Source organism: Pseudophryne corroboree, chromosome 5 (genome assembly GCF_028390025.1).
Source record: "Pseudophryne corroboree isolate aPseCor3 chromosome 5, aPseCor3.hap2, whole genome shotgun sequence".
Taxonomy (NCBI): Eukaryota; Metazoa; Chordata; class Amphibia; order Anura; family Myobatrachidae; genus Pseudophryne; species Pseudophryne corroboree.
In genome coordinates, this window is record NC_086448.1 from 44,039,199 (window position 1) to 44,051,379 (window position 12,181).

The 12,181-nt window shown below is 51.8% G+C and overlaps 1 pseudogene; it reads left to right on the forward strand.

The window, feature by feature from the left end:
- Positions 1–295: 295 nt before the first annotated feature.
- On the forward strand, positions 296–414 carry LOC134931611 (5S ribosomal RNA; annotated as a pseudogene).
- The last annotated feature ends 11,767 nt before the right edge of the window (positions 415–12,181 follow it).

The following is a 12,181-nucleotide window of genomic DNA, read 5'->3' on the forward strand; positions in this document are numbered from 1 at the left end:
AACAGGACAGCAGAAGTGTTCCAATATCTTTTTTCTGTATCAGTGTCGCTTTCAACCACCCTCTCATTTCTTCATTCGATGCTTGGGCAGATGATCAAAAAGCTGAAGTGGTTTGAAATACAGACCTGATTCTCTATTAATTACCTTATTGCAGCATTGTTAAATCACCATTCAAATGATTTTTCATATCACCATTTTTGTAGTACTCAGTATCTTTGTTGTATTTTGGGACTCTGTATAGTCAATTTAGATCAGACTACATAGGGTTCCCAGTGTCATCAGGTGTGATATACTTACCTGTGGTCAAACCACACTGAGTATGCCCAACCTCGTCTGATCTTGGAAGCCAAGCACTGTTGGGTCAGGTCAGTACCTGGGTGGGAGACCACCAGAGAATACCAGGTACCGCAGGTATTTTTATCCACACCATAGACACAGGACCTTGAATTCAATATAAATTTATACTATCTTCATCAGGCATTCCACTAGTTAATTGGGTTTAGCCCGGTGTATATTCTCTGTATAGTACTGTGCAAAGGTATTAGGCAGGTGTGAAAAAAATGCTGCAAAGTAAGGATGCAAAGTGAATGAACAGAAAAGATACCTAAATCAAATCAATATTTGGTGTGACCACCCTTTGAGGTTTCAGGATAAGTCTGTATTTTTGTATGATTGTTGAAGATTTACATTAACGTTCTTTCGCATTTGTCTTACTAAAGTTCATGGGTGCAGATCTGTTTGAACCTGTTGCCTAGAGACTGAGACTATACTGTCTATAATTTTAGAGAAACATTAAAACCAGTGAAGTTCTTATACTGTATGTAATTAACAGATAATGTTGTACAGTTAACCCCAATTAGAAGTCATTTATGCCCAATAAAATAATATGGACTGTATTAATGATTTGACATTAGTGTACATTTAAAATGAATAGCAAGATCTTGTGCAGAAGTTTGCTTAGAATTGTAAAGCGCAATGGAATATGCCACATTATTCTATTTGCTCAAGCACCATATGTTCTTATCTATCGTTTAAAATAAAAATGATCTTATACTGTACTGTATTTTGTAACTTAAAATCTTGGGTATGGGTCATAGGGTCAACATGCATTAGGTCGACAGTCACTAGGCCAACATCTGAAATAGGTCAACACAGCCATTAGATCGACATGAACAAGGTCGACATGGAAAAGGGTCGACATGGGTTTTTTAAACTTTTTTTGGTGTCGTTTTCATTGTAAGTGATGGAGAACCCCAATTAGTGCACTGTGTCCCCTCACATGGCTCGCTTCGCTCGCCATGCTTCGGGCACTGGTTGCTATTCCCAATCGTAGTCCACATGTATCGTAAAATATGAAAAAGTAAAAAAAAAAGAAAAAATTTGAAAAACGCATGTCAACCTTTTTCCACGTCGACACAGTACATGTCGATTTAGTGACCATGTCGACCTAGTGACCATGTTGACCAAATGCATGTTGGACAATAGTGGTTGACCAAATGATGTCGACCAAAGTGTGGTCGACCTAATGGCGTATACCAAAATCTTTAACTCAGAATAGTTTATTTAACAATTAATAATGAATGAGTCTGACATTTGAGCTCATAGACTGATTTGCAATTGATTCATTGATTGCACTAATCAATTTTTTACATCAGACCAGTGATTCACCAAACAGCATACTGAGATACATTTTTGGGTGTGTCAATTTGGGGATGCGGTCAATGTTCTGGCTGTCAGCATCCCGGCAGCCAAAATACTGATGCCTGAATCCCGACACCCATCTCAATGCCGACACCTGAACTCCGAAAAGGTCAAGAGACTGACGCTGGAATCCCAACAGCCTTCATACTGACCATAGTAAGTATATCGCGTAGTTCAGTATAGGGCCAGGGGGTTAGGTTTACTAGTGACCTGGGAGTGTTAGGGTTAGGCAGTGAGGAGGGGGATTTAGGTTTAGCCACCACCACAAGGAGATTAAGGTTAGGCACTAAGGTGTAGGTTAGTCTTAGGCTGTGCGAAGAGAGGGTTAGGGGGTAGGGTACAGGGAGCAACACCCTTAACTCATCCCTATCAGGATTGCTGTTGTCGGTATGCCAGCGTCGGTATTATGACCGCCCGGATTACATACTGAACCAACAATTTGGTGTCATTGCTACATATTATTAAAATATGGGATGTATTTGTCATCCCGACATATGGGATGCCTGCGGTCATAACACAAGCACCAGAATCCTGAATGTAAGATGCCGGGGAGGGTTAGGTTTAGGCTGCAGGAGGGGAGGGTAAGGATTAGGCTGCGGGAGGGGAGGGTTAGGCTGTAGGAGGGGAGGGTTAGGGTAAGGCTGCAAGAAGTGAGTGATAGGTTTAGGCTACAGGAAGAGAGGGTTAGGGGTAGTTTAGTTGCGTCCATATGTCGGGAATTTGTCAGTTGGGATGCTGGTGTCGGTATTCTGATGCCAGCATTTTCACTGGCGGTATCCCGTACCCAAACCTAAAAAATAACTGTTAAAGATAACTAATGGGAAATGAAATTCAGGATAAATGTTGTTATATTTCCTTGACATTGTTCTGTTTTAACAAATTCCATTGCTTGTGCCTCACAGCAACCACCTGCCAATAGATACAAGTGTTATTCTACATCCTTTTATATCAAATGTTCTCCATACTCCATAGTATTATGGTCCCCTTAATGTACAGCTCTGTATTATATGTCTGTTATTATAAATACAGAGTGATAATTCTAACAAACTGTAATGTGTAAAGAGAGATTACATTAAAATGCTGGAAAATCATAATAAAAGCAAGGAATTGTTGCAATAATCCAGTTTTTTTTTTTGTGTTTTGATTTTTCATTGTGTTCTTTTTTCCATTGTAATATTCATGTTGGAATTGTTGTACCAGTGAGTCTTGAGCCACTTACCTTTCCATGCTAGGCACAGGTACAATGTGCTGTGGGAACATTACAGACTCTTCCCACGTTCCTCACATCAATCTTCAGAAATAGTAATGAGCTAGGTAACAATGCCTTTAGAACAGTAGGGTGTCATATAGCTACTAATGATCACTATAAACAAACTTTTTATTTTGTTACTGTGACAGGACGATACCGTACGGAAGCACTCGCCGCTTGCCGCGTCCCGTTGACTGCGCACAGAATGGAAGGTCAAGCCGCACGAGGCCTGACCACATAGGGGATTCCTGCTTACCGTCAGTAACCGCCTGTTACTGACTCCACCCACTGCGTTGTGGGCGGGTTCTTGCTGCCACCACCAAACTCCTAACCTGCCGTGGCGTTTGGAACCACGGTTCTGCTCTGTATGTGCCGACGCACTGCCTTACCACAGCTGTGTGGTGCTGACGAATCCCCACTAGCCACTTGCTAGGCCTCTACCGGTAGCTGGCGGAAGGCGGAGCTTGGAGACGTCAGGTGCTTCCCTGGACAGCCGGAGGACGGGGCTAGGTTTGGCCTAACCCTGTTGGTCACAAGATGAAGCAGTCTTCTTGAGGCAAAGGTGTTTATTGCTCAAATAACCTTTAAAAAGGCTCCTCCCTATTGCTAGGGGCAACAGCATACAATTAAGATGTTTCAGCAGAAGAAGATGTTACAATACACAATCCTATGGGCCAACTGCCCTCCTTTTATCCCTCTCCAAGACCCCTTACCACAGGGGGTAAGCCCGCCCTGTGGTGTACAACCAATCAATGTTTACCCATGAGCTGTGCATGCTCTGGTCTCATGCACACACAACATTGTCCCCAATGGACAGTGGGGAGTGGTCGGTCTCCTTTGTCTCTCCCATCTGGGAGAGCAGGATACTCCCACGGTGCCGTTCAGTCTGGCTGGGGGGAGGTTTTTCCCTCCTAAACTGACTTCCAGAAACCTGCCCGGGACCCCTTCTCACTGCCTGCAGCCTGGATTCTGGCTCCAGAGCTGGGTAGCCTGGCTCCCCGGTCCAGGTCTCTGGTCCACTACGGCTGATCTCCATGGAGCTCCAAGAAACCACTCAGCTTGTCTTATAGCTAAGCTGCTTCTCTTTCTCCCTGTCCCCATTGGAACTGTGAGGCTGGATGGGAAAGCATTCCGTTTTTAGGGAAAAGGTCTGGGAGAATCCATCAGCCTGCACAGCTATGGATTCCCCCCTCCTGGGACACACAATCAAGTAAGTGCATTTTATCTTTAAATACATTACATTTTAAACCACACTGTACATTTCCCTGTACTATACACTGAGCCTGTGCCCTGCACAGACTCTACATACTCAGGCACTGCAGTGCCTTACAACACACTGTATGTCATTACTTTACACAATGTTTTATTTAACTGCTGTGCTTCCCTAGCCCTGCAGCCTGGCTGCTAGGGCTCTCCCTCTCAGTGCTGGAGGTATGGGGCTGGCTTCCCCCATCCTCCAGCCTGCCTTCCTGCCTCTGGGGTTCCAGGGAGCTGGCTCTCCCTGTCCCCCCAGTGTGGCACTACTCAGTGGCCTCGCCGCACGCAGCGGCGCACCCCCCTGTACCGAAGCCCGGCGGCCCGGGACACTTGTCCTGGCCGCCGTGACTCTGGCTTTGTTGTGGTGCTGGGGCGCCGGGAGCGTAGCTCCCGGACCCCAGCGCTCATCAGCCTGCTCGCCCGCCTAATGTGCCCACGCCGCTAGGGAGCCGGCTAGCCCGGTCCCCCCTGAGCGGCGCCTGTCTTGTGGCCTCGCTGCAGCGTCCGGCGGGGAGCCGGGCTGCAGCGCACCCCCCTCGCCGGCTAGCAGCCCGGGACGTCCGTCCCGGCTGCTGCGGCTGGCCACCCGTGCTGTGCTGAGGCGCTGGGAGCAGAGCTCCCGGCCCCCAGCGGCGGCTCTCACAGAGAGCACTGCAGCGGGAGCCGAGCTCCCAGCCGCAGCGCTCACCCTTCTCCCCGGCGCGCACACTCCAGTGCGCCCGGGGCTACACTGACCGCTGCCGGGAGCGGAGCTCCCGGACTCCGGCGGTCAGCGGCTGCCTCCTCTCCCCCGGCGCGCACACACTGCTGAGCGCGCCGGGGGCTGTCCTCCCTGCCGTGGTCTCCGGAGGGGTCCGGGACCACGGTGCATATTATAAAAATACATTTTTATACATTTACACATCACGGCGCCTAGCGCCCAACATAATTCAAATTTGGCGCCAAGCGCCCCTTTGTCTCTGCAAATGGCGCCGGGCACTAGGGATTAACCCCTTCAGTGCCAGGGCGCCCATTTGCCTCGTGGCTGGGGCTCTCCGGCCACACTCCTCCCCCCCCATTCAAGCGGGTCAACCAGGGACCCATGTCCCAACGATTTGGGTCCTGGTCCCGCAGTCCGTTGGGGTGAAGGGGACGCTACCTGGGGGGTGTAGGCTCTGGCCTAGACAGTTCATCCATAGTGTAGTGGGCCTCTCTTCGTGGGTGCACAATGTTCAAATAGTCCACCTGAAGTCCAAGTTCAAGGCTCCACCACAAAAGTCTGTCCAATTCCCCCAAGGTAGGTTGCAGCCACCTAACAGGTAGGTGGTAAGTCACCACGGTGGGGGGCCGGTTACAAACAAGTGCCACCCACGGTGTCCCAACTGTGGCATACCCCACCTCCCACAATAGCAGTTTTCTGCTCAAACAGGCCACAGGGTGCTCCTGCCCATATGGCTCTTTCTGGCTCGGTACTGCTCCCAGTCCGTGCAGTGGCGCAATAGTTCGTAACACACAGTCCTGGTCAAGAATGTGCGCCATCAGCACTGGAGCGGGTACCCGAGCCTCTTTCAATGACTGGAATGCCAACTCGCAAGCGGGTGCAAAGTCCACTGACTTGGGAATGCCCTTCCTAGCCATCTCTGTCAAGGGGTTCACTACAGGACTAAAGTCAATGACAACATGTCCGTAGGGCCTTACAGGTTCTAAGGTCAGTACCGGTCTGGGTGATGTGGGTCGGGGACAGCCTCTGGTTGCCTCCACCCCCTCTGGGTTGGGCCTACCCCTGTCTCCTCCCACATGGTGCCCCAGGCACTGCACCTCCGTCATACCTATCTGGCAACTGTCTGCCCTAACTGTCAGACCTGCCCTCCAATCCTCTTCTGTCGACCTATGACTCGGGAAACCTACCCTGTCACCTAGGCCTACTCTTTCCTCCTCGTCCGCTACCTGTGCCACAGTGATGGCGGCCAGACCACCAGCCTCTGGATCCTGTGTGGCATCCACTACAGGGAGGCTGCGTGTCTTCCCCGATCTACTGTGCACAGGCAAGGGACCTGCTATGTCCACAGCAACTTGCTGCAAGGGTTCTCCTATGGGCAGAGGCCCAGAGACAACACAACCGCTGGAGTGCCCCGGCTGCCAACGCATGGCACCAGCCTTACATGTGGTCTGGGCGTCATCCGACATTCCAGACCAGGATAAGCTCTGTGTCAGGCACTTCAGGGTACGGTCTGTCTCCGGGTTACTGTCCAAAGGGGTTTCGCTGGCAACCGACACCGGTTGCACAGGAAAGTTCCCTGGGGGGACCAGTTGGACACATTCCCTATCTGGTCTATCCCCTCCCACTTTCCTGGCTACCCTGTACCTTAACCCTTCCCGCCCGGCCAAACTTCCTGCCCCAACCCTGTCAAGGCCGCTGCCAGAGTGGCGCCTCATGCCTTTCGGGGATGGGTCAGAGAGTTGAGCCTCCCTAAACTCCTGCCTGTGGCCCTCAATCTCTCCTAAATTGGGACACTCTACAGGGGGATCTAGGTGGGGACTACTAGGGTCAGTCTGGTAGGGGTCAGTCATGGAAAAGTCAATGTGGTTTCTCATACTCACCGCCGGAGTTGGCAAACCACTTGGGTCAGGAGCATCTTTGGGCACCCCCACAGGATCACACGAGCTGGAACCGACATCCTCTGCGTTGCTAGGGGACGTAGGCATACCAGAGGCAAAAGGCATGCGGGGTCGATGTACTGATCTAGCCGCTGTGATCTTTTCCTCTGGGCTGGTTGATGCTGTGGTTGGCTGTGCTGGCAGTTGTCTAGCAGCTGTAGTCTTTTCCTCTGGGCTGGGCTGTGCTGGAGTAGCTGATGTCAACGGTGGTTTTGGAACTTGACTCCGGGAAATGGCGCCAACAAACGTAGTGACGATCCCACCACCCAGATCATTTCCTAGGACCACATCAGTTGGGAGACCATCCATGACGGCAACTTCTCGCAACTCTGGTCCAGCTCCCCAGTCCAGGTAGACTCTTGCCATGGGAACCGCTTTTTCTGTTCCTTCTGCCAGGGTGATCGTGGCAGTGCGACCCTGCAATACTGCAGCAGGATCTATAAGGTGGGGGCTCACCACAGTGATTGAGGCCCCAGAGTCTCTTAGGCCTTCTCCCTGCAGGGGTCCCACGTGGACTGGCTGCAGGTGCCTCCACATGTTGTGTAGGGGCTGTTTGGCCATGCAGGTGACTCTCTCCGCAGAGTGCACCTGTCTCTCGCCACACTCCATCGGACTGACTGGAGGGGGAACAGTCTCTGTAGGCTCATCTCCTCTCGTCAAACAAGCGATCCGGGCTCCAGCACTCGGATTTGGAGCACGAGTCTGGGGTGCTTGGGATGCAGGACAGTTCATCCTCAGATGTCCGATTTTCCCACAGCCGTAGCACTTCTTCTCCAGTCGTGGCACCGATGATCTCTGATCAGTTGCAGGGACGCTGCGGTGCGGTTGCTGGCCAAGAGCACCCGGGTTGGAAGATGCTTGTCTTTGGGGTTGATGAGCTGAAGAGGGTGGTCCCCTTGGTGGTACAGTCTGTTGGAGCTGGCTGCTGGCGGGGCGCTTCTGCCCCCGTGGCCGAATTGCCACATACTTGTCGGCTAATTGGGCAGCCATCTTTAAGCTGGGTGGCTCCCGATCTAGCACCCACTCCTTCACTTCCTGGGCGCACCGGCGGTAGAACTGCTCCCTGCAGATCAGGTCGATCAGTGCGTCCCATGTAGTGGCTTCCGAATCCTTCACCCACTTCACCACGTACTGCCGCAGCTGGGTGGCGAACTGCTCATGGGTGCTGCTAGGATTCTTAGGCAAGTCTCTGAATTTCTTCCTGTAAGACTCGGGAGTGATGAAGAATCGCTGGAGGAGGGCCTTCTCGACTTCGTCGTAGTTCCCACAGTCCTCCGTCGCCACTCCTCGATAGGCCTCCAAGGCCTCTCCATGCAGAGTGGGCACAAGGTGTCTCACCCACTCTGACTTGGGTAGATCATGTAGTTTACAAGTCCTCTCAAAGACTTGCAAATGTCCATCAATGTCCCCATCACTGTCTGCAAACTTGGCAAACTGTATACGTCCTGATCTGTGTACAACAGCTGACAACGGCTCCCGGGGTACCACGGCCTGTGGTGCCCGCTCCGCATGCCACATCCGAATGACAAGCATGCGTTCTTGCTCCGTTGCCCTTTCCCCCAATTCCGCTAGCCGATCTGCTAGGGTATCCGGGTCGCCCCCCCTGGGACGTTGGGATCCTGGCCCTGCTAGGGATTGCTGGGAAACATGGCTGCTGTGAGAGAGGGCGGGGCTTGTGGTTCTCACCGGTTCCTCACGAAGGTCCACTGTTGGGCCGTCCTCTGCGATGCTGACGCCGTCAGTGCTTTCCACCTCCGCCCGATGAGACTCCTTCATGCTCCTGAGCGCCGCCTTCATGACGCTTCTGGACGCGTTGGAAGGGATATCCACACCCTTCTCCTGGCATACGATCTCCAGATCATCCTTGGACATTCCGCTGAATTCCGCCATCTTGTGCGTTCTCCTGCGCTGCAGTTACTCCTCTCCTGAGTAACTCGGCTTCTCCAATCGGGTGATGAAAAGCCGCCTGGGAATATCCCACCACTATGCCACCAATTTCTGTGACAGGACGATACCGTACGGAAGCACTCGCCGCTTGCCGCGTCCCGTTGACTGCGCACAGAATGGAAGGTCAAGCCGCACGAGGCCTGACCACATAGGGGATTCCCGCTTACCGTCAGTAACCGCCTGTTACTGACTCCACCCACTGCGTTGTGGGCGGGTTCTTGCTGCCACCACCAAACTCCTAACCTGCCGTGGCGTTTGGAACCACGGTTCTGCTCTGTATGTGCCGACGCACTGCCTTACCACAGCTGTGTGGTGCTGACGAATCCCCACTAGCCACTTGCTAGGCCTCTACCGGTAGCTGGCGGAAGGCGGAGCTTGGAGACGTCAGGTGCTTCCCTGGACAGCCGGAGGACGGGGCTAGGTTTGGCCTAACCCTGTTGGTCACAAGATGAAGCAGTCTTCTTGAGGCAAAGGTGTTTATTGCTCAAATAACCTTTAAAAAGGCTCCTCCCTATTGCTAGGGGCAACAGCATACAATTAAGATGTTTCAGCAGAAGAAGATGTTACAATACACAATCCTATGGGCCAACTGCCCTCCTTTTATCCCTCTCCAAGACCCCTTACCACAGGGGGTAAGCCCGCCCTGTGGTGTACAACCAATCAATGTTTACCCATGAGCTGTGCATGCTCTGGTCTCATGCACACACAACATTGTCCCCAATGGACAGTGGGGAGTGGTCGGTCTCCTTTGTCTCTCCCATCTGGGAGAGCAGGATACTCCCACGGTGCCGTTCAGTCTGGCTGGGGGGAGGTTTTTCCCTCCTAAACTGACTTCCAGAAACCTGCCCGGGACCCCTTCTCACTGCCTGCAGCCTGGATTCTGGCTCCAGAGCTGGGTAGCCTGGCTCCCCGGTCCAGGTCTCTGGTCCACTACGGCTGATCTCCATGGAGCTCCAAGAAACCACTCAGCTTGTCTTATAGCTAAGCTGCTTCTCTTTCTCCCTGTCCCCATTGGAACTGTGAGGCTGGATGGGAAAGCATTCCGTTTTTAGGGAAAAGGTCTGGGAGAATCCATCAGCCTGCACAGCTATGGATTCCCCCCTCCTGGGACACACAATCAAGTAAGTGCATTTTATCTTTAAATACATTACATTTTAAACCACACTGTACATTTCCCTGTACTATACACTGAGCCTGTGCCCTGCACAGACTCTACATACTCAGGCACTGCAGTGCCTTACAACACACTGTATGTCATTACTTTACACAATGTTTTATTTAACTGCTGTGCTTCCCTAGCCCTGCAGCCTGGCTGCTAGGGCTCTCCCTCTCAGTGCTGGAGGTATGGGGCTGGCTTCCCCCATCCTCCAGCCTGCCTTCCTGCCTCTGGGGTTCCAGGGAGCTGGCTCTCCCTGTCCCCCCAGTGTGGCACTACTCAGTGGCCTCGCCGCACGCAGCGGCGCACCCCCCTGTACCGAAGCCCGGCGGCCCGGGACACTTGTCCTGGCCGCCGTGACTCTGGCTTTGTTGTGGTGCTGGGGCGCCGGGAGCGTAGCTCCCGGACCCCAGCGCTCATCAGCCTGCTCGCCCGCCTAATGTGCCCACGCCGCTAGGGAGCCGGCTAGCCCGGTCCCCCCTGAGCGGCGCCTGTCTTGTGGCCTCGCTGCAGCGTCCGGCGGGGAGCCGGGCTGCAGCGCACCCCCCTCGCCGGCTAGCAGCCCGGGACGTCCGTCCCGGCTGCTGCGGCTGGCCACCCGTGCTGTGCTGAGGCGCTGGGAGCAGAGCTCCCGGCCCCCAGCGGCGGCTCTCACAGAGAGCACTGCAGCGGGAGCCGAGCTCCCAGCCGCAGCGCTCACCCTTCTCCCCGGCGCGCACACTCCAGTGCGCCCGGGGCTACACTGACCGCTGCCGGGAGCGGAGCTCCCGGACTCCGGCGGTCAGCGGCTGCCTCCTCTCCCCCGGCGCGCACACACTGCTGAGCGCGCCGGGGGCTGTCCTCCCTGCCGTGGTCTCCGGAGGGGTCCGGGACCACGGTGCATATTATAAAAATACATTTTTATACATTTACACATCACGGCGCCTAGCGCCCAACATAATTCAAATTTGGCGCCAAGCGACCCTTTGTCTCTGCAAATGGCGCCGGGCACTAGGGATTAACCCCTTCAGTGCCAGGGCGGCCATTTGCCTCGTGGCTGGGGCTCTCCGGCCACAGTTACCTTAATTAATTGGTGACCCTGTTACACTCTGTCAGTTTACATTAATTAATTAATTGTTTCTTTCATCCTTAATTATAGCCAATTAATGTATGGTTGCTGTACATTTCAGCACATTTATGTGATTAAATGAGCTTCAAATTCTCAGTTTTATTGAATTTAGAACCACAGTGCATCAGCATGAACATGGCTTATGGGAATAGCTCCCCACAATTGTTTAGCTTCTAGAATTGTCTGTTGCATACTCAAAGAATTAATAATTTGAGTCCTCCACCTTTAACATTATGGTGAAAGATGGCTCTTGGTTTCAAGTAATAGTTAACTAACTTTTTGTTATACAATGATGGTTCATATTTGATTATAGAAGAATAGACTGTCAAAACTGGGTGCTGATTCTTTCCCCATCATTGGGCATGATTTAATTTGATGTCAGTTGAATAGCGCTGGGAATTAGCTCCTGGGGCTATTCAATAAAGCGCAGAATGCCCATTCTCCCGGATTAAACAGGGTGTTTTGTTGGGAGAATGGGCATTCTCCAACTTAAGTGCCCATCGCAACACTGTTTCTGCCACACTAAGGGCAGAAATCAGTATTGCACTGACGCTTTTGTTTGATTTCTGCTCACATCCCTTCGGGGGTGCGAGTAGAAATCCCATCGTTGGATATCACATGTCACTGTACTGAATAGCCCCGGAAGCTAATTACTGGCACTATTCAACTGTCATCGAATTGAATCATGCCCATTGAAATGGATTAAGTCCAGACTTAATTTTCTTTTGACTGATGTGTACTTTAGACTATTCGGATCATAATAGAAGGAGCTGTTGAGGGCTGAGGAGTCTTGACAAGCTTAGTGCATACATACTGAGGTATTTTGATTTGAAGGCATGATATGAAGGAGTATGAAGGAGTATGAAGGAGTATGGGAAACCCCTCTTTGTCACCTATTGAGGTCTTAGCATTTCTGCAGAATTGCGGGGCCAAGTAGACTTATACTGGTCTGCTTGTTCCCTCTTTCCTGTCTCCATTTCTCTACTGTCTTCTCTTTATATTTTTATAAAATAAATGATCAATTTTAAATGTCAAATTAATATGGTCATTTTTTTTAATTGTTATATGGTTAGGTGAAGGTTAGAGGGCTAAGGTATCTCAAATGACATCTGATTAGTTTTTACTT